Source organism: Oenanthe melanoleuca, chromosome Z (assembly GCF_029582105.1).
Source record: "Oenanthe melanoleuca isolate GR-GAL-2019-014 chromosome Z, OMel1.0, whole genome shotgun sequence".
NCBI classification, from domain to species: domain Eukaryota; kingdom Metazoa; phylum Chordata; class Aves; order Passeriformes; family Muscicapidae; genus Oenanthe; species Oenanthe melanoleuca.
In genome coordinates, this window is record NC_079362.1 from 65,283,171 (window position 1) to 65,290,678 (window position 7,508).

The window sequence follows — 7,508 nt, forward strand, 5'->3', positions numbered from 1 at the left end:
TGCAATTCCTTAGTGAAGGCTGTGCAAACTCTATTATTTTCTTGACCGGTAAGACTCTGGAAACTTGCATCCTAGCTGACACTGGAAACCAGTGGAGAAACTCTCTTTATGATTGCCAGCCATCATAAGAGGAGGCTTTACTCACTGCAATGCTACTGAAGTGCCAGTATGAATGAAAAACAAACTTACTATCACATAGAGGCTGTACATGGTCTAGCAGCTTGAAGAGAATCCATGCACTTCTCTTTCATTAATTGATTTCACAACACGGTGTCATGCCATCTTTATTCTCTTTCAAACAGAAAGTAATGTGAATGGACTGTGGGAATCACAAAATGAAAGAAAAATTTCATTTTGATTTGCTATCTCATGTCTTCACACTCTGCAGTGATCTGACAGGCTGATACTTGTTCAAGTGAAGTGGAAGTTTTAATCTGAATAACTGCAGCCAGTTTGTCTTTGGTACTAATAACCTTCCAATTTTATTTAATCCCAAACCAATATACATTTCCAGAAGGGAGGATTGGTACTGAAAGCAAATGTGCATTTTTGAAACCAGCAGGAGTTTTGTCCCTGGCTTCTGGGAGCCTTAGCTGAGCCTGTGGGAAATGGGGAAAATTCTGTGCTTCAGGCTGAGCTGGACTAATGGGGTTTGTGTGAGGACTTGAAGGATGTGATCCAGGGCTTAAACCCCCTCACCCTGGTGGTGTATACCTGGTGCTCTTAGAACAGCTCCCAGCTCAGGTCTACCTGTGCATGGACCTCATTGCTCACTGGATATGTTTCCTGAGAACATGGCTCCCAACTGAGTAATTTCAGCATTTGTACAGAGCCATGTTTCCAAGAGCTTGTTCCAGGTGCTTTTGAAGTCAGAGGTAGTTTCCTTTCACTTCTTTGGGAACAGAGTTGTTCTTGGAGCAGTCTGAATAACAACTAGGAACTTCAGAAAAGCTGCTTTCAGGAAAGTATAAATAATCTGGGAAACAAAAACCATGGTTTTTCACTAGCTATCAGACGCTGTAGAACTCAAACTGGAATTTGTATGAAATGTAATTTGATTAATATGAATGCAAATAAATGGAACGAAGACAGGCATTAGCTGCCAGATAGTAAAATATCTGCTGGAGAACATGCAAACTGGACACACACACACTGGACATACAGAGGAAGCACACATTAAAGGAAAGTTAAAGGGATTTGAACCAGACAAGAGCAGTTTTCAAAACTAACAGCAAGTACCCAGAGCCTCCCTTCAGCACTTCACTCTCCCTCTCTGTGATGTGGGAGACCTAAAAATGGGGCTGAAAGGCCCCTGTTCAGCTGCAGCTGCAGTGTGGTGGTTACACAACCAGCAGATGCAGGAGATAACTGGTGATGCTGTCCTGCCAGCCTGTGGCTCCACAGCACACACAGCAGATTTTGGGAGATAGGTGGCAATGCACACCATTGTATCTGGTGCTAGCATCAAGATTGGAGATCTTGGTTGGTGCTTCACGTTCAAAGCACCATTTCTTCATTCTGATTGTGCAACAGATGCTGAACAGGATGGCACAAACCACAGGAACATCTGAGTCTGCAGGGCTGGGGGGCAGTCCCAGAGGTGGAGGTTTTGCCTGCACCTTGAATTCCAGCCTGATGTGTGGCAGTCTTGTCAGGAATAAGGTCTGCTCTCTCCAGTGACCAGCACTGAAGTTTGCTCTAAAAATGGCGGTAAAGTCCTGCAGGAAAGAGTGAAAAGACTCCCTTATAATTCCTCCAGAACTGTGCCCCCTCTTCCTGCCTCTGCATGAGCCATCACAGCACCTCAGTGACACCACCCCACTACCCCAAAAGAAGCACAAGGTATGGGGAAAAAGAGGTGTGGGACAGCCTTTTTTTCTGGTGTGTTCCTCTGGGAAACACCTGCAGCCTCCTTAACCACATTTTCATTCTGACCTCTCTTTGTGGCTTTGTGGCTTCATGTTTCTGTTTGGGAGAGGAAATTTTTGGCTTGATGGATAAAGAAATGTTTTTTGTTTTATACTGTCTCAGGGTGAACAGAATTCTGATTCAAGCACTTGAGTTTATTGCAAGCCCCTCTGCCATATATCCTTGAAAACAGACCACAAGAGATTTTCAGTGATCTGATTCATTCTGCTGCTTTCATGACACAAAGCTATCTTGGCAGAGGCAGATGGCAGCAGCAGAAGTTCTGCAGATGAAACCACCTGTGCACATTACTGTGTAAAAGCCAACTTGCCTTTATGTAATTCTTTGCACACAGTGCTGCCTCAAACCTCTGCAGCTGTGTGGGCAGAGCACGGCTTTGCCATCCCACAGCTGTCACTGCACAGAAGGAGCAAGACCAGGGATTTTGCTGATTTTTGGCTTGCTCCTCCTATCCTCCACACTGAGACCAGCAGCAGCAGCAGCAACAACAGCAGCACACTGATATTTCCCAGTAAAACAGGTAATATCAAGAGCAACTTGGCACTGCAGCAGCTGCCTACTGTCTATGCCCCTGTGATTACAGTTCACTCTGTTTCTTCAGCTTTCCTCTCCTGTAGGGTGAGCAGAAAGGATTCCCATTAGTCTGTGCTTAACACCAAGTCCTCAGGTGTCTGTAAATTGCCTCTCTATTTGCAGCAGATACTGGTGTGCCTCAGCAGAGTCTGAAACCCCTATGGTTTCAAAGGGAGCTTGGTTTTGGCTCTAGCACCTCTTCCAATTGTGTGCCTGGAGGTGTGCAGCCACCCCAGGTACAGCAGCCCCACCTCCACAAAAACCTGGACCCAGGCTTCCCCCCAGCACAGCACTGCTCCCAACAGGAGCTGCAGCTGGAGACTGGGGACAGGATCCAGCCTTAGTCCAAGGTTTTGTGGAAGTGGAATCAGGTGTTTTTCTCTGGAAAACAGAGATTGTGGTTAAATGTGAGAAGTGTTTATTTTCCTGAGATAAATCTGTTCCTTTTTTTTCATTGAAAACATGGTATTTTTTCCAAAATCTGCAGTATTTTTTTTTTACTTTCAAAAGGTGGAGTTGGTTTTTTTGTTTTTTTTGGTTTTTTGGTTTTTTTTAATTTTTTTTTTTAATCTAATGTACATTTTCTGGAAAAACAATTAAAAACAACTGCCAGACTGTGTTAGAGAATCTCCAACTTTGTGGCATAGATTTATTCCTTTAGACATTTTCACCAATGCATTTCTGCTTTGTGTCTCATTTTCTCTGTTGTTTGACAAGCCTTTGGGGCTTTTTACATTAATTCGGTGATGGTTCTGATGTTGGATTAATCTAATTTCACTGTGACATGTAAGTTATGCTGTTATTTAACAATAACCAGATTTTTTTAGTTTGAGCCCATAGCAGCAGCTCTGTTTCCCAATGAAAGAATCTCAGTCCATTAGCCTTAGTGTCATTCAACTAGATTCTGTGCTGGAGCTTGCTGCAGCAATACATCCTACATCCTAATATCAGGTCAGGAGAGTCTGATGTAAAAATCAGACTTCCCTGGAAAATGCAAAAGAAGCATTTGCAAAATATGGAGTCTGTTGAGCCACAGTATATAGCCATTTGTAAACACTGCTTTTTATCATTCTTAGGTTACAAAAGACAACTTCTGAATTACTGCTATGGAATTAGTGCTTCTGTGGACACTGATGCCTACTTCATTTTAAGGATGAGTAAATCCTGGAAACTCTGTCTTTTGCTTTTATTTGCCCAAACTTCTTTAGGGCCATAGACTACAAATAAGTGAAATACTGCTTAGTTTGCTGTGAGCTTGATTTTACCCGCAGGTCCCATCTAAGCAACGCTTTTGGGGCTGCAGGATGCGATGGCACCAGCAAATGCCCAAGTGCTGGGATTTGACACGTGGCTTGGTGTTTCAGCAGGTGGCGCTTAGAAGCCAAGGAAAAGCCGTCCTGACTGAAACATGGAGCTGCCGCGTGAGCAAGGGATGAAACAGTCGGTATAATTTAGCAATTGCATTTTCTGGAGTTATCAGTTGTTTTCCTGTGTGCCTATACTTTAGATTTGTTTTGCCAGTGCTCTGTGACACACAGGAGTGTTAATTTGGGTGGCTTCATGATCACAGTAATAAGAGGTGTTTGACTCTACAATAATTCTTCACAGAGGTGGTAAGTCTTCTTTATATCACATTTTATCAGTTTTTAAATGATAGCTTCAGAAACCCCACAACCACAGAGATAACTAGCTTGATTTAAAAGTGTATTGACTAAAATCCAACTGCTTCTCCCCCCAGGCTGCAGCACTGCTGTATTGCTGTACAAATACAGGCCTTCAAATCAATAAACACTACTGCTAAGAAGCTGAGAAGGGGCTGTACTGCTCTGCAGAATCACCATGTCTCTTGCTGCCAGAAGAGATGGTTTCATAGTCAGCTTCTGCCTGCCAAAAATTGCCCTGGATTCAGCCACATGTCCCTGCAGCAGAGCTTGTCAGGCCACCCTTTCAACATTTATTTCATAGCTGACTTCACATCACAGGCATTTAGCTATTCCTCTACCAGAAGCAGTCCTCCTGCCTCCCCACACTTAGCTGGTCACCTGCTGCCCCACTGACACACACAGTATTTGTATGTATTATTTCAGCCTTTCTAATGTGCACAAGGGGAGGAGATGTGGTAACAAACCAACACTTTAAGTCAGGGATGACTATTGCCTTGAGATGTAATTAGCGTTTTTCAGCATCATTAGAATTAGAACGTGACTCACTGTTGTAACTGACAATACTCTTAAGTTTATTTGTGTACAGCTAAGAGACATTTGCACAGTGCAGGAGAGTGCAAAGATGGGAGGGAGGGCATCTGTGTGGCACCACAACTGCAGGAGAGGGGCCGGAGCCCAGAGGGAACAAGGCAGCTCCAGGCACTGTGTCATAAAGCAGCTACAGAGAAACCAGTGTCAGCAAGCTGGGTCTGGGTGTGCAGCTGAGTAGGAGCACTGGAGAAAGAAGGGGGAGAAGGAAAGTTATGCTGAACTAAAGGAAGTGCATGGAGTATAAGAAAGCTGAGAAATACTCCTGTGTAGTTACTGAGGCAAATGGCAATTTGTAGACAGCTCTGGAGAAACTGTCATGTAGAATAAGGAAACTACTTGACAGATTGTCCAGATATAGCCATGGCTGTATCCTCATATATGGACTAAATATAACTTGGTCATAGACAGGAAATGCTTGTGGTGTTTCTGGCTTTGGTGCATATTTGGCTTTATTTTTTTCTTTTCTAAAACAAAGCTGAAAGTGGTTACGTCTGCATACATCAAACAAATGTGTTACAGAATTACAAAAATTGAAGGAAGCATAGCACATACAGCAGAAGATTTTCCTGATGTACTTTTGCTTCTTCTTTTATCCCCTTTTTGTTTGTCACTGTGTCACTGGAAGAAAAGTATTGTGCCAGTATAGTCTGTCTGTATCTACAGTCACACTGTGCAAGTTCTCACAGTATAAGCATTATCAGCAGCTCTTTTTGAAAGGAAATACAAGCACTATAAAGCAAATGAATGCTCAGGGCTTTGATCTTTTTCTTCCGCATCAATTAATGCTTCTTTCGGCAGTAAACAGCAATGAAAACCGTTCTGTATAATGCCACTGGAATGCCTTGAGGCAATTCTGAGGCCCCTTTGCACACACCAGCTGTTAGGTTCTCCCCACTCGAAAGTTTCCCCGGCGCTGGGTGGAGGTGGAGGAGGTGGAGTGCTGTCTTGGGAAGGCTGGTTTTGGCTTGATGTGGTCCAGAATTGCTGTCTGGTTTGTACTGTCTCCTGCAGCATCCAATTCTGATTCAAACAAATGAGTTTAATGCAAGCCCCACTCTGCCATATATTCCTGAAACAAGGCCACAAGAGATTTTCAGTGATCTGATTCATTCTGCTGGTCTCCTGGCACAAACCTGTCTCAGCAGAAGCAGATAGAAGCAGCTGAGGTTTTGCAACATCTCTGTGGCCATTAGAAGTCAGAACAAATCTGAGCATCTCATCCTCTGAGGATAAGAGAGGACTCTTTTCACCCTTAGACTCTGGGAATGTGAATGTAACTAGGTAAAGGAGAATTTTTAAGAGCTAGAGGAACCAATGCTGCACAATGAGTGAACCCCAAGTCTGGAATGCAAGAAAGCAGCTTGGATGCCCCATGGCCACACCATTTTACTGTCATGCAACCGTGTGGCTGTAGCAGCTTTATCTCCAAGTGTGTGCTCCAGAATGTGCAGCAACCAAGGACTGTGAAGTGGCTCAGCCATAAAGTAAAAAAATAATGTAAAAAAAAAAAAAAGTAATACAATAAAGAAAGAAGTCACAATGCAAATAAATTTCTAAAAACTTTTTTAAAAAAAAACCCAAACAAAAAACCAAACTTAAAAAAAAATAGTAAGAAGAAGAAAAAAGAATACCAGCAAACAAAAAAAAAAAACAACTCCTGGCAAATTATAAGTGATTTAAAAAAACCAAATTAGGTCTTGTGATCACTGGCAAGGATCCACGACATTCTATCCATCTTCCTCTGTTGGATGTTGCATGAGAACACTGCCTGTCCAAATTCATAGTATTTGTGTGCAGTCACTGCCATTGGGAGTAATGCTAGTACACAAACATGGTCAGCTCAGCCTCTGAAATGGAAAGCACTTATGCTACACTAATAATTTCATAAGAGCTGCAGAAAAGGGCAGCACCATGCAATTTACAAACCTAATTCAGCTTCTAGGAAGAGGAAGGACTTTGCTTCACATAGTTGGTACATGAAATGTTGAAGACCTCAAAAGTATTAGCAGAAGTACCTTTGGATTCTGTAATTGGCTTAAGGGCAGATCTTTGCCAATAGCAAAAAGTAGTGGCACTTAGGGCTTGCTTTATCTTAATTTGCATTCTCAAAAAAAAAAAAACCAACCCCATAAAAAAAACCCCAAACCAAAAACTAAATCCATCCCAGGAAACACCTCCCTCAGGTGGGCCCATGTAACATTTTTACTGGGCAGCTAACTCTCATTGTGGTGTTTAAGCTCCTGAATCCTAGGCACCCAATACTTGATAGCAACTACAATTTACTGTCTTTTTGTCTTTGACTGACTAGGGGGAGAGTTACTCTTGACCCACCAGTATTTAAAAGAGATGGGCTTCTATTTAAAAGGAATTTGTTGCCATATTTCTTGCTAAGGCATTAATAAGAGCTTAGCTCTGTAACCAAGATAGTAACAAAAGAGTTCATTAATTTCTATGAAACGTGGTGTGAACCTCAGCTGGGACTGCACTGTCACTGCTCTGGATTAATCAGATTTGAAGATCAAAACCAGGTTGAATTAAATTTAATTTATGCTGCAGTGAAGACTGCTAGCAGCATACTGAATGCTGAGATAGGCTACTCCTCACTGGAATGCAGGAGATCACACTTCCCTGCAGCTATAGCATTGCACTGTGAGCAGAGTGCATGAGGGAGGTGGAAACTCACAAGATATAGGAAAACAAAGCCAGAAAGCTTCAGTATCCTGCTTGTGCTAGAGAAAAAAATGCAGGCTG